We start from the raw sequence: 16,030 nt of genomic DNA, 5'->3' as shown, positions 1-16,030 counted from the left end.
TTGAAAAGATGGAAAAATACTCTTCTTGCTACCAAACCCTCACTTTATAAGAGGCCTAGATTGCCCAAGTGACATACCTAAGTTCACGCAGTTATTTACCAGAAGCAATTAACAGCCATCTCCTAGCACATCAAAGGTTAGTTGAGGAATAAATTTAGTGAGCCACAAGTGGGATATCCCTGGTGACAGAAAGTCTTGAGAAGGAAAGTCAGTCAGGAAAATGTTGCTTACAAACCAAGCAGGGTGATGGTGTCCTGGTGTTAAACAGTGGAAGGATGGGGGCATTTATGTAGGAATGCAATCAAGCGGCCTCAGTGACTGAAGAGCTCTTGGCCTGGAGACTTGAGTACAGTGGGGAAGGAAAGGAAGCGTCAGACACGGGGTGGGGTGGGGAAGCAGAGGGTGGGACGAATGGAGAGGGTAGCATGGAAACAAAGACACTGCTTCTGCTGCTGCTAAGTCGCTTCAATCGTGTCCGACTCTGTGTGATCCCATAGACGGCAGCCCACCAGGCTCCCCCGTCCCTGGGATTCTCCAGGCAAGAACATTGGAGTGGGTTGCCATTTCCTTCTCCAATGCATGAAAGTGAAAAGTGAACGTGAAGTCGCTCAGTCGTGTCCGACTCTTTGCAACCCCATGGACTGCAACCCACCAGGCTCCTCCGTCCATGGGATTTTCCAGGCAACAGTACTGGAGTGGGGTGCCATTGCCTTCTCCAACAAAGACACTACCATATGTAAAACAGATAGCCGTGTGACTCAAGGAGCTCAACCCAGCGCTCTGTGACAACCTAGAGGGGTGTGATGGGGTGGGAGGAGGGAGGGAGGCTCAAGAGGGAGGGTGCATACATATGCCTATGGCTGGTTCATGTTGACGTATGGCTGAAGCCAACACAATATTGTAGAGTAATTTATCTTGCAATTAAAAATGATTTTTTTTAAAAAAAGACATTCAGATTCTAAGTGGCAGCTTTTGTCGAGGGAGGGAGCGCTAGAGGGGAAATAGAATTGAAGACAAATATTAGAAAATGACTTCAGAAGACCTAGGAAGGTTGAGATCCTAAGATCCACTTCTGGATCTAAAGGGTTCTTGGGCCTTTCTGAAGCCAGAGGCAGGAAAATTAAGACGCCCAGTATCCAGTTCTGCGCCCGCAGATAGAGGCCTCTGCTCAAGGCAGACACCAGGGGTCAGTGCAACCCCAGCTTCTCTGTAAGGAGGTATGAGTCCCTTTCCTTGAGTGTCTGTTCTTTACCAAGAGAATTTAAGAGAACGCTAAAAGGCAGATTCGTTTACGATTGCAGCATTTACAAGCAGTTGTAATTATGGTGTATGGAAAACAATTATTCCCTCCTAAAATTGCTCTTTTAATTTTCTCTTATATTTCCCATAGTGAACATTTAATAAGCCTCATTGCCTCACATACTGCCTTGGATATGTGCGCCAAGGCTCCTTAACGTTAGGATAGGAAACAGACATCACACTCACACTCACATTACACAGACTGGCTCCAGGACTGCATGGTAGGCGTCCCCGATGGAACCCCCAACCCAACCCCATCCTGGGCACAGCTCTGAGATGTATAACCTAATTTCTGCGTAGCCACCTGGAGCACACCCAGTCCTCCCCCCAAATCCACCTCAAGAGCCACCTCTGCTATGAAACCTTTCCCTATTGCACCCCCAAGACCTAGCCACCTCGTTCTTTATGCCACCGTGTTCCCTGAGCAGACATTTCTCACCTGAGAAACTGTCATCAACTTCTTTGTTTACATGTCAGTCTTTACCTACAAAATCTTACACACCTTAAAGGCAAAGGCCTTACCTTCTGGTTACCAGTCCCCAATGCCGGACACCCAGAAAAGCCTAATAAATCAGTCTGGGGTTAAACAAATGAATGATTAGGTCTGAAAAGGGCTGGCTAGTGGATATGGAGAAACAAAGAAGAAGGCAAGGATATAGCACCAACGAGGACCTTTGACACAAAGGAAAAAAATAGGAGGGGCCTGACTTGGTCTGAGGTCCTTCTAGAGACATAAGAGACATGATACCCAAGACTACATTGGGGGGTGCCCTGGATGTCAGGTAAAGAAATGTAGGCTTGATGAGACAAACGATAGAAGATCGTAGTGGATTTGGATTCTGGGAATTGTGAAAAATAGCTGGCTTCTGATTTCTCTCTCAGGCCATAGCTGAACACACTGCTCTCCTAACAAAGGTCACAAAGCTGGCTGCTTTCCCAAAATGTCAGCTTGCAAATAGTTCGGTTTCCATATTTCCCACCTCCACCAAGGAAAGTGGGAGCAGTGACAAGAGTCAGGAGCTGAGTGCACCTGCCTCCTGAGGACTTCCCTGGGAGCTCAGACACTTTTGCAGAAACGCATCCCATTTCAAAATGTCCTGAGATCTTGATGGGGATGTAGAGAAACAATACACAGCAGGGTCTCTAATTCTGCCTTTCAAGAGAATAGGTGTCCAGAGGAGATGGACAGGGATGAGAAACAAACAATTTTCACAATCAGGAGCAATGACATTTAATAAAGTGATTAGTCAGTGACATTAAATAAGTTCTCGGGCCATCTTGAAGTGATTAATGTGGGTGGATGGAGGCCAGGATCTGTTAGGGGAGGGATGTGGAGGGCAGTTCTTTTGATTAAAAAGGGTATGTTGGGGGGAGTGAAATTTCAGGGAAGTGTTGTTATTAATTGGTTGTCCTTGGCCTTAAGATGATCTTGACTATTAAATAGCTCTGTCTCTTTACAGTAGGAGAGTGAGTGGGAGGGAAGAGTCCCATGTGAAGGACAGAAGGAAGGTGCTGGCGCCAAGAGTCCTTTGCCAAAATCAGACACTTAGTGATTTACAAACACTTTGGACTGCTTATCCACTGATATTTCCTTGTTTTCACTAAAATGTTAAAGGAGCTTCTGAATTCCTTTTTCTACCAGTGGATGGACAGTACTGAGAATCACGGTAGCTTCATATTTGAGTGCCTAGCTATAACCCCCTGCTGGTGAAAGTGGAGAAAACAGGCCAGAGTTTTTATTCTCCCTCTGGTTTAGGAGCTCCATGAAAACATCAAGGGAGATAAAGGAAGATGGACAGAACTTTTGTTGTTGTTGTTAGGCGTAGCCCCCAGTACCTTGTTGAAAGCAGTGACCCTTAGAAAAGTACTTATGTCTACAAAATTTCAGAATTAATTAATGAGAAGTCACTGACTCCCAGGATTTAGGATGTCATGAACCAGAGAAAGTTTTTGGATTTCATGGGCCAGTAAATTTTCTTTAAGAAGAAACATCAATTCTTTATATCACCAAATAAAGTAATAACAAATAAATTACCATTCACCACTAACAAAATTATATGAAATATAAAAGGTAGGAAGAACATAAACAAAATGATTAAAGAAAATTAAATATAATAGAATTTGCTTTATGAGAAACTTAGTCTTTATTGTAATTTTCCTCGTTTTGTAGCTTACTTTTTGACCAACCAAATAGTCATCCATGTAACTGGGAGAAGGCTTAGCATAAACAACCTCTAACACACCAGCAGAAACTGACTTGATATGCAGAACAGCAATAGCTGATACTCCATGAGCACTCACTAGCTGTTGACAAAGTGGCAGTAATATAACTTACAATGGTTTGTTTTATATGGATTTTTCCATGTATTGATTCATCTTATCTTCACAACACCCCTAGAAAAGGCCCCTATTATTACCCTTATTTTACAGAGAAGAAACTCACATGCAGACACATTAAGTGACTTACCCAAGTCTTACAGCGGGGCCCGGTGGAGCTAGAAGTCAACCCCAGGCTGTCTGGAGGAGGCTTAGAGCACCACCGTGGGTTACTTAGCTGAAATGGAAACAATCTACATGGGCAAAGCCAACTAATCCATGTGAATTCTAGGTTGGAATTAGAAAGAGGAGTGTTTCTGTGTGTGTGTGTGTGTGTGTGTGTGTGTGTGTGTGTGTGTGTGTGTGTAGGAGGTGGGATATGGACCTGGGTACATGCCCTTCATCCGATGATTAAAAGAAAAAACTTACGGCTTCATAGCCATGTGAATATTATACCATTTCAGTCTTCAGAAACTCTTTCCAGTGTGGCAGAGTATATTTTATGACATCCATTTTAAAGATGCAGCAATCTTTAGGAAAATAGGAAGTTGCATTAATAACTATAATACCTAATCTTTACTATCCCTTTCACATGTATTAATTCTAGTCCTCACAATAACCTAAGGAGTTTCACAAGATTATCACACAGATTAGTGTTGCTTTATTATTTAACAGATTGGTGCTGTTTTACAGATTGAACTGGGACTCAGAGGGGTGAAGTGAATCACCCAAGATCACAGAGTTAGGGAATGGTGGTAGGATTCCAATCAGAGACAGATACGAGTTCCTTGGGGCTGGATCTTTCAGGGCTTTCTGGAAAAAAAAAAATACATAATTAAAAAGACAAAATTAGGTGTCAAACTCATTTAGAAGGAGAAAGGAAATTTTAACAAATGTACACATTTTTAAAAGCTGATACATACCAAATGTTACAAAATCCAGGAAAATAACATATTATTATTAACTCCCTAACATGGGGTCGCAGAGAGTCGGACACGACTGAGCGACTGAACTGAACTGAACACATCTCTATCTCCTCCTTCCTCATGCTTTATGGAGTTATTCTTCTTTGTTTTTTGGTTTTTGCTTTGTGTGTGTTTAGTATATATGGATATGTAACAGCAGTTTGATCTTACCCATTTGTGGAAGTTGAGTAAGTAAGGTTCATTCTTCACATCTCCGGCTAGAGATTACAGACCACTGGGAAGACAGATGGGAAGGGACGATGGATGTAAAGAGAGAGATCCAAGACAAATCGGGGCCAATATCAGGAGGTGAAAACCCATGAGATGGACAGAAATATTTCGTATTTGTTCTTGTCACCTCTGACACAGTGATACGGATATCTGGCAGAACTGAAGTCTTTCGTCTTGGAGTTCATTATGCCTATCTGTCTCTAGATGTAGAAACTGGCAGCATATCCAAGGGATGCTGGAGTCATTGCAGTCCACCTGCTGCCTTAATGCCAAGTTGATTCAGCAGATCAGCAACAGGATGCTGCTGCTTCATTTCCACCTTCTAAATCTTCAGCAAGAATCTCCCTGTGGCCCGTCACAACCAGAAATATAAAAGACTGAATATTCTGGGAAATGTATTTCAGCCTATCCAAGTTGACACATAACAAAGCAGTGTCATGTTTTCTGCTGATATTGGTTAAGAGTTTAATAAATGTCAAATGTGTCGAGCTGCTTGACAGTGTTAAGTGCTTTATATCAACACTGATGATCTGTCTACATGTGGTGTCAGTTTTTGAGAGAGGGTGTTGAGCTCTCTAACTATATTTGTATTTTTCTATTTCCCCTTTGCTGTACATTCCAAAATATTTTCCATAACAATATAAAATAGTGATCTCACTTTTATGTGGAATCTAAACAAAGGACAAATAAAATAGACTTAAAGATCTAGAGAGCAAACTGGAGGCTGCCAGAGGGGAGGGGGATGGTGGGGCGGGGGTTTGGCAAAATAGGTGTTGGGGATCCAAGAGACACGAATTTCCAGTTATAAAATGAATAAGTCACAGGGCTTAATCCATAGCATAAGGAATATTGTCCATTATTCTATAATAATTGCGTATGGTAACAGATGGTTATTGGACTCACGGTGAGCATTTGGTAACGTATTTGATTGTCAGGTTACTGTGTTGTACACGTGAAACTAATTTAGCATGTATGTGTTATATTTATATATATCTGTATGTTAAATATATATGTAGCCATTTAATCAATGCTTGTTGTTTTAGTGACTGTTTACTCTTTGGTTGTCTCCTCACATAAAATCTGGGTGGAAAGAGCCCTTAGTCTTAACTAATTGCAACTTTATTTACAGTGGGGCTTCCCAGGTGGCGCTAGTGGTAAAGAACCCACTGCCAATGCAGGAGACGTAAAGAGATGTGGGTTCGGTCCCTGGGTCAGGAAGATCCCCTGGAGGAGGCCATGGCAACCCATTCCAGTGTTCTTGCCTGGAGAATCCCATGGACAGAGGAACCTGGTGAGCTACAGTCCATGGCGTCACAAAGAGTCGGACATGACTGAAGTGACTGGGAGAGCGATGTATATATAGTAAAATAACAATATAAATACATTTATAAAATATACATTTTTACATTTTGTATGTTTTGTATATATTTCTCTCTACATCTAAATACATGTATAATATATACATATTTTTTTACTAAAACACATGACCATGGAAATAGAAGGGCCCCACCCACGGCCGAAGGAACCCATGCAAATGAAGGGCCCTAGCTTACATTTTCTCTTCTGAGTCTAGCCCAGGTTTGTCTCCAAAGCCCAAGCTCTTAACTACTCTATTGCCTCTTCAGTGAGTGTCAGGACCAGAATTCAGGTATGACTCAATACACTTGTTCTCTGCTCTGTTTAAAGAATAATTATGTATCCCAGACTCCCACTGTGATCCAGCTAAAGAATCCACGTATCTCAGTAATTTCACGCATACTTGTCCAAGAACGTGTCCTGCTTCTTACTCAAGAAAAATGTGACAGTTCAACCAAACCTCCCAATCCCATGTTAAAGGAAAAGCAGACGAACATTTGAAAGAAAGCTGAGATTGTGATTCCTGCTTTCAGTAGGAAGTTGAATCAAATAATCCCAGACTGCCTTCTAGCAGAGTCATTCCACCTTCCTCTACCCTTCCCAGCAGCATGAATGCTGCCTGAATGGAATCTGTCCATCTAATTCTCATTCAGCTGCAAAGTCTGCACACATCAGATTAATTTAACAAGCCTCCATTATATACTTGATATAACAGTAAATAAGACAAGTATGCTTGCTGGCAAACTCAAGTGTGCTGGGCTAGAACACAGAGACTGAGCCCCGTGGACATAAGCTATTGGTTAAAGATTCTGCAGGGCTCCTTCAGCATCAGAGCTGGTGTTGAAGAGAACACAATAATGCTAGCAACCATAATATCTTACATTGTTGAGTAGTGGCCACATACCTTGTTCTCTGCCAAGCACATTACACAATGTATCTCATCAAATATCCCCAATAACCCTAAAGATAGATGCTTAAACACTATGCAATCATGATAGCAATACCCTTCTGCCAAATGACAACCATACTCTTGGGTCAGTAAAATTGACCTGGGAGATAGGAGAGGTTAATGGGTGGAGATGAGGAGATGAACTAAAAGTGTCTGCAAATGATTCCAACACCAACCCAGAATCTGCTCACAAACATTTCCATTCCTCCAGAGGCTGTAATCCTCTCCATCCTGTGGCAGGGAAGGAGAGGAGACATTTTAATAATCGATGTCTTTTAATGACAAGGACAATCAAACAAAACTTCCCATGAGATTTTTGCCACGAACGCTTGCAATTTTTAATCAAGAAAAACACCCCTGTATTCCTTCCCCCAGTGAATCCTGGCCTCCGTCCACCCACATTAATCACTTCAAGAGGGCCTGAGAACTTATTTAATGTCACTGATTAATCACTTTATTAAATGCCACTGCACCTGAGTGTGAATATTTGTTTTGGTCTTCACTCTGACATCTTCCACAGAGCCCTAATCTAAGAACTCCAACTCTTTTCCAAAACAATATGAGTTTCCCACTGTGCACCCCACTTGTCACTTTTTGCCATAAAGCCCAAATAGTACAATGTGAGGTACATCAGAAAAACTGCTCTTTGGGGCGTATTTCCCCTTCGATCTTAGTGTCTGAAATCCTATCATAGAAAACTCTTGCCATAGATTAAGCAAAAAAAAAAAAAACAACCCCATAGATTAAGCATGGTCCTTTCCAAATCCCTCCCTTATAGGGTAACAATATGTATTTTTTTCATTTTAAATTGGCATTCTTTGGTCTGAGGAGAGAAAGGGGCATTGAGAGTTCTGAAAACTTCAGGAATGAGAGATTACTAAGAGAAAAAAGTGGAAAACAGAGAAGGAACTTCTATCACCGATAGCAATATTACCAAACCAGAGTTTCTGCTCCATTGACTAAAACCAAAATATTGTTCCATGACTGGCCTAAGACACGCCCTGCCCACACTCTGTGGAGGAACTGTAGACGGAGGACACAGCTGGTACAGGAAGCTGTCTCTGGAGGGAGGTGGTGGTTTCACTTTAGTTGATACTATCTTGGAGAAAAAAGGAAACTAAATTCTACTAAGTGTAGAAATATTTTTAACTCTACAAATACTTTAACTCCAGGGTTGGAAAATTGGTTTCCATGTGCACGTCAATGCCAAGTGATTGGTAATGTCTTGCTGCAGCATTACAATGAAAAGGGTTCTAAGACCTCATTAAACAGAACTGGAAAAAGGTGTGATGGATCAACAAGGTCTACTGTGGAGAAAAAAAATAATAATGACATACACACCAAGGAAACCAGAATTGAAAGAGACACATGTACCCCAATGTTCACTGCAGCACTGTTTACAACAGCTAGGACATGGAAGCAACCTAGATGTCCATTGGTAGATGAGTGGATAAGGAAGTTTTGGTTCATATACACAATGGAATATTACTCAGCTATAAAAAAGAACACGTTTGAGTCCATTCTAATGAGGTGGGTGAAACTGGAGCCTATTACACAGAGTGAAGTAAGCCAGAAAGAGAAACACCAATACAGTATACTAACTCATATATATGGAATTTAGAAAGACGGTAACGACAACCCTATATGCAAGACAGCAAAAGAGACACAGATGTAAAGAACAGACTTTTGGACTATGTGGGAGGAGGCAAGGGTGGGACAATATAAGAGAATAACATTGAAACATGTATATTACCATGTATAAAATAGATGACCAGTGCAAGTTTGACGCATGAAGCAGGGCACTCAAAGCCGATGCTCTGAGACAATCCAGAGGGATGGGGTGGCGAGGGAGGTGGGAGGCGGGTTCAGGATGGTGGGACACATGTACACCCACGGCTGATTCATGTCCATGTATGGCAAAAACTACCAAAATATTGTAAAGTAATTAGCCTCCAATTAAATAATTAAAAAAAAAAGGGGGGGAATGTCACAACTTCCTAGTACCTGCTAGCCCTGCATTGACATATCAGTTAATCCACCCGGTGCTTCCTTGAGGACAAGAAAAATGCACGCAGTAGACACTCACCAAAGCCTCACTTTGTATTTCATTCAACCCGGAAATCTCCTTCCTCACAAAAATCTGAAACTGATATTGTTGGTTGCACGTATACGGTATTGTGTACATTTTTCTTTTCACACTATAAGGGATCTACTATTACAGAAATTGCCCCATATCTGATGGTGCCCACTCCCACCTCTCAAGTCACTCTCTATTATAAAATCTTATTTTCTCTGTAGTAATTACCACTATTTGAAATTATTTTTTAGTTATTTCTTCATTGTCTCGTTGAACAGAATATAATTCTGTGGAAGCACACAAAAAAACGAGGAGGAGTCTTAGAAATCCTCTTCCTCTCACTCTTCACTTTATGAATAAGGAAACTAAAAATGGGATAAATGGTTTAGTTATTGTATCTTTAGGTTCCAGGATTTTTTTTTTTAATGTACCATTCTACAAGTAGGGTCATTTCATTGTATAAAATAAATCAGATTTCTGAGAGGGTCACTACAAAATAAAGATTTCAGAATGGTAAGTTTTTCTGTTGACATCTATGATAGCAAGAAGAAAGCATTATGATTTCCTCTCCATTTAGCAGGGAGCATGCTGCACAGAGCTAGTCAGTGCAGGGCTGACACTCGCATGCAGGCTTGTCTTACTCAATAGTTTGGGCTCTTAAACTCCTCTGTTATTGCCTCCTTCTGTGACCTTTGCAAAAGAAGAAACATCTCATCCTCTGTGGGATAATAAAGAGAATTCACAAGTATTATAGAATCTGAGAAATCCACTCACTGAGCCCAGGAAAAAAGGAAACCATCAACTGGAGAGCATGGAGGAAGCATTAAATGGTGGATATGAGAAGTCAAGAGAGGACTGGCTGTTTCTGGTGCAAAGGAATCAGGATGTGATGGATAATAGAATTGATCACGCTTTCATCCCCATCAACTTCAACTCATTCCTAGAAGGATGGAGGTGTGGGACATAGGAAAATACTCTAGAGAAAAGATGTCTTATCATAAAGCTATAAAACTTGGGGTTCAGGTTAGTAGTATTTTTTGTTTCAATTAAGATTGGGGTTTAAGGAAAGAAACTAGTTCAACGAATGGCTAAGTAGTTTAATTTCTTTCTAGAATTAGATGATCGATGGGAAATAGATAGATGTAGATAGATAGGTTTTGTTGTTATTATTGTTTAGTTGCTAAGTTGTGTCTGACTCTTTGCAACCACACAGACTCTAGCCTATAAGGCTTCTCTCACCATGAGATTCTCCAGGCAAGAATACCGGAGAGGGTTAGCTTGTTCTCCTCCAGGGGATCTTCCGGACCCAGGTGTCGAACCCATGTCTCTTGCATTGTGCCATGCTTAGTCATTCAGTCGTGTCTGACTCTTCACAACCCCATGGACTGTAGCCCTCTAGGCTCCTCTGTCCATAGGGATTCTCCAGGCAAGAATACTGGAGTGGGTTGCCATACCCTCCTCCAAGGGATCTTCCCAAAGCAAGGCTCGAACCCAGATCTCCCACATTGCAGGTGGATTCTTCACCATCTGAGCCACTAAGAAAGCCTGTCTGTTCCATTAACAGGCAGATTCTTTACCACCAAGCCACCTGGGAAGCGCCCAGATATATAGATAGATAGATAGATACATATTGATACATATAGATAGATGTTAATAGATAGACAGATACAAGGCAACAAAATCTGTCTGCAAAGCTAGTATTACGGGATGACATTTGGTTTAGGCTTTCTAGATTCTGGTTTAAGATGCTGAAGTATTGGCTCTCTTAGCAAAGAAAAGAGCACACATCTAGGATATGAAGGCTACCTAGATGCTTATTGATTTATCAAGCAGACTTTACACTGAAAATAGAGGTAGAGAAAGAAAAATTCCCAGAAATGAATCGGGGCAGTATCTATAACAAGAGAAGAAAAAATAACTTTGAGAGGGATGCCTGGTACTTCATAATGGAAATAATGCAAAGAAACACCGAGAAAAATACCCCCCAAAAATATGTGTAGCCTTAGTACAACCCACACACAGCTCCTGGGTGATAAACAAAGGTAGGCATCATCTCTCTGCAAAAGCTATCTCATCAACACACAAACATGCTATTAATTCTCCTATTATAAAAAAGTTCTCTTTTCATAAACTTTTTATTTTCTATTGGCGTATAGCCAATTAACAATGCTGTGATAGTTTCAGGTAGACATCAAAGGGACTCAGCCATACGTATACATATATATGTATCCATTCTCCCACAAGGTGCTCCCAGGTGGCACAGTGGCCAAGTATCTGCCTGCTAATGAGGGAGATGCACGAGACTCACGTTCAATCCCTGGATGGGGAAGATCCTCTGAGTAGGAAAGGCAACCCACTCCAGTATTCTTGCTTGGAAAATTCCATGGGCAGAGGAGCTTGGCAGGCTCAAGTAGTAGTCCATGGAGTCTCACAAGGTAGTCCATGGGGTCACAAAGAGTTGGACATGACTGAGCGACTGAGCACACATTCTCCCCCAGACTCCTCCCATCCAGGCTTCCACACAACATTAAGCAGAGTTCCCTGTGCTATGTAGTTAAGACCTGGTTGGTTATCCATTTTTAAATATAGCAGTGTGCACATGTCAATCAAGAAAAGCCTCTTTTGATCCCCTCATCTCCAACCCCATTTCTTTGCTCGTCTTTATAGCAAAACCCCTTGAAAGAGTCACCAGTTTCCCTTGCATTTTCCCCTGTACCTATTCAGTCAAACTCATACCCTCACTGGATCACCAAAAGACCAGTGACCTCCATGTTACAAAAATCAATTTTCAGCTTACTTGAACTTAGAGTACAGCAAATATCCAACCATATGCATAGCTATAGCCATATCAGTTGTTAAAATACTAACATATTCCCACATCATTGATAAATAGCCACATTTTTTGAGACCTCTGAGTGCTCTTGCCAACCATTTCTACTCTCTGGAACCCATTTATTACCTTCTCAAAATCCAGAAACAAAGGGGTTAATCCTAGGCACTGCAGTGGGCTCCAGGTCCCTGCTTCAACACTAAGGTCAGATTCCTTTCTCATTGATGGAAAGCGTAAGTGCCAGTTATAGTCCCCTAGGGGCCTGGCTCCCTGACATTGCCATCTGTCCATCCCCAAGCCGAGTAGACCATGCCCTGCCCACATTGTTCACAGCCCTGAGGATCTCTGAGCGATAATGTTTGGGAGGCTCCTGGAATGTAAGCCTGCCCTCCATGGTTCCCATGAACCAACCTTCAATCCAGGCTCTAGCAGACCCAGAGATTTGGAGGAAGTGACCCTTGTGGCACTGGTATTCACGTAAGCAAATGCCTAAGCTCCATCTGCCCCCAAAACTCTGGTCTAGTGTGCTGGTGCTCGTCCTGGTGTCACTCTCACATGGCTGCTAGGACTGGAGCCTCCATGTGACTTCGCCTCAGAAAGGATCTTGGATGCAAACAACTATATGTAGGATGGATAAACCACATGGTCCTGCTATACAGCACTGAGTGACTGAGTGACTGAGCACTCAGAGCACTACATAGCTCACGGAACTATAGACAAGCACTATATAGAACAAGAAACTATATATATATATACTCTTCTTTGTATTTTGCATTATGTTTTGTCACAGGACACACACACACACATTTAGTCATTAAGTCATATCAACTCTTTGTGACCCCTTGGACTGTAGCCCACCAGGCTCCTCTGTCCATGGGATTTTCCAGGCAAGAGTACTGGAGTGGGTTGCCATTTCCTTCTGTAGGGGATCTTCCCAATCCAGGGATCAAAACTTCATCTCCTGCAGGTGAATTCTTTACTGTTGAGCCACCAGAATAAGAAACCTGAAACTCTTTAAAAACAAAAGAAAGAAAGGATTTGGTAGATGCCAGGAGAACAGGTAAGCAGGAAGAATTCTTTACTGTTGAGCCACCAGAATAAGAAACCTGAAACTCTTTAAAAACAAAAGAAAGAAAGGATTTGGTAGATGCCAGGAGAACAGGTAAGCAGGAAGCAATATCCGAATGGGGTTCTTAGGCACAGTTTGAGGTCAAGGATACCCAGAGTGTAGGTTACTGTTGAATTTCACCTCCATGTAATTTTATCAGCTCATTAAAATCCATCAAACCCTAACTCATCACGAGAATTAGCAGTAATAATTTTATTAATAAAAATGAGAGCAATCACTTACAGTATTTGCTTTGTCTGGTAAATATCAACTCATTTAAATACTTAATGCTCATTAGCATCTCCTTGTTTACAGATCAGAAAACTGAGACAAATAGAGAGGTTAAAATTTAAACGGCAGAACTAAGATTCAAACTTCACTTGGCACATGGCCAATGCTCTTAACTGCTACAGTGCTTTCCTCTAGTTTGGCCTGAAGGATCGTATTCCACCCAATTAACTATGACATTTCAAAATGCTTTTCTTGATTTAGTTGATAATAAAGATTTTTAATACACAAAATCTCAGTAATGTAAGGGCTAAAACATTTGGGAGGATAGAACATCTTTTATAGAATTGCTTTTCAATAGAAGCTGTGAGGATTTGGCATCATGATCTATATAGCTGATGTTAATTTGACACTCTAAGTCACCATGACTGTTAATTTAGTGTGGAAGTTTTTGTGTGTTTGATGCGGTCTCTTTTATCAAAGCATAACTCACAGACAGAGGCATCACTTAGCTAGTGACAGCCTCTTCAGTGAAAGATCACACAACAATTTCTAAAAATTAACAAATGATTTGAAATTTATTGCAATGATCTGATGAACAATTTACACTATGACTATGACACAGGATGGAATTCTAATATATTTAGCTTAGCTTGTTTAAGGATAAAAAAGATTTTCTTTTTTGGTTGTTTTGTATGCACTTTTACCTTAATTTATCTTACCAAGTTGATCACCTTAACTTCCACTAACGTTTGACCCTCCCTCTTAAAACGCATTTTCAATGGACTTTAATGCAGCATACTTTGCTTTCCTTTTAACTCACCATGGAACCTCTCAGTTTCCTTTGCTGATTATTCCTCACCTCTCTGGTCTCCCAAACTTACACTGTACTTGCATTCCTTGGATTCTGGCCCCTTCAAAGCCAGCCATGCATCATCTTCAAATCTCCCCTCCTCCAACCTCTGCTTCCATCATTACCTTGTCTTTTCTGACTCTGACACTCCTGCCACCCTCTTATAAAGACCCTGTGATCACACTGATCCAACAATTTAATCCATGATCATCTCTCCAACTTATGACCCTTAATCACCTCTGCAAAGTCCCTTTTACCATAAGAGGTAACATATTCAAAGGTTCTGGAGATTAGGTCATGGAAAACTTTGGGTGCCCTTATTTAGCCAACCACAGTGACCTTCTTAGTAGACCTTCTCCAACTGAAATATTTAAGCTTACATATCTCATTCCTCCACCAGAAAGCCATAGCCTCCTTTTCTGCTTAATTTTTCTCCATGGCATTTATCACCACCTGACACGCTGTATATTTAAAATATGTCTATCTAGAATGAGGGTAGGGGGGCTTTGTCTCTTCAGTTCACTGCTGTATGACTAGTGCCTAGAAGAGTACCTAGAATGTAATCGATGTCTGCTGAAAGAGTGTGAAAGACACTTCATAAGTACTAACCATGTTGGGATGAGACACAACTGGATTCTGCACATGAAATGTACATGCAGAAGATAATGTTGCCGTGTGCTGTCATGTCCAAGTCTTTGCAGCCCTATGAACTGTAGCCCATCAGGCTCCTCTGTCCATGGGATTCTCCAGGGAAGAATACTGGCATGGTGCCATTTCCTACTCCAGGGGATATCTCCTGACCAGGGATGGAACCCACGTCTCTTGCGTCTCCTGCATTGGCAGGTGGATTCTTTATCACTAGCACTACCTAGGAAGCCCACAGAATATACTAGTGTTTGCAAGTATCTAGTTCTGCCCCTGTTGGCACGTGGAAGGGAGCTTTCAGTTTCTTCAAGGTTGGCTAGGATCTTGTGACTATTAATAATTCTGGCCATTGAAATGTGATGTGTGTCATATCTGGTATGAGACAATGGAAAGTCCATGCACTGTTCATCAGTCCCATTCCCCTGATGAGACAACTAAGAAACTGGCTGTTTTGGCTGGTGCAGATACTGATGGCGGAACCTCTGGCAAACTGGGTTTCTGAGTGGCTATACAAACCAAAGCCTTCCCTCATCCCCACAGAGCAGCACAGGACATGAAACGTGATGCTGGGAAAGAGATCCACTTTTGTTGTATTAAGGCACTGAAACTTTGGATTTTTTGTTATTAGAACATAACCATTCTTTGTTGTTGTTCAATCACTCACTGAAACTTTGGATTTTTTGTTATTAGAACATAATCCATACTTTGTTGTTGTTCAATCACTCACTCGTGTCCAACTCTTTGACACCCCATGGACTGCAGCACGCCAGGCTTCCCTGTCCTTCTGTCCTTCTCTGTCTCCCAGAGTTTGCTCAAACTCATATCCATTGAGTTGGTGATGCCATCCAACCATCTCAAACTCTGTCGTCCCCTACTCATCCTGCCTTTAGTCTTTCCCAGTATCAGGGTCTTCCCTAATGAGTTGGCTCTTCACATCAGGTGGCTACTGTATAGGAGCTTCAGCTTCAGCATCAGTCCTTCTAATGAGTATTCAGGACTGATTTCATTTAGGATTGACTGGTTTGATCTACTTGCAGTCCAAGGGACTCTCAAGAGCCTTTTCCAATACCACAGCTCAAACACATCAATTCTTCAGTGCTCAGTCTTCTTTATGGTCCAATTCTCACATCCATACATGACCACTGGAAAAACCATAGCTTTGACTAGATGGAC

The sequence above is a fragment of the Bos indicus genome, chromosome 15, assembly GCF_029378745.1.
Source record: "Bos indicus isolate NIAB-ARS_2022 breed Sahiwal x Tharparkar chromosome 15, NIAB-ARS_B.indTharparkar_mat_pri_1.0, whole genome shotgun sequence".
In the NCBI taxonomy this organism is placed as follows: domain Eukaryota; kingdom Metazoa; phylum Chordata; class Mammalia; order Artiodactyla; family Bovidae; genus Bos; species Bos indicus.
Note: the sequence above shows the minus strand (reverse complement) of the source record.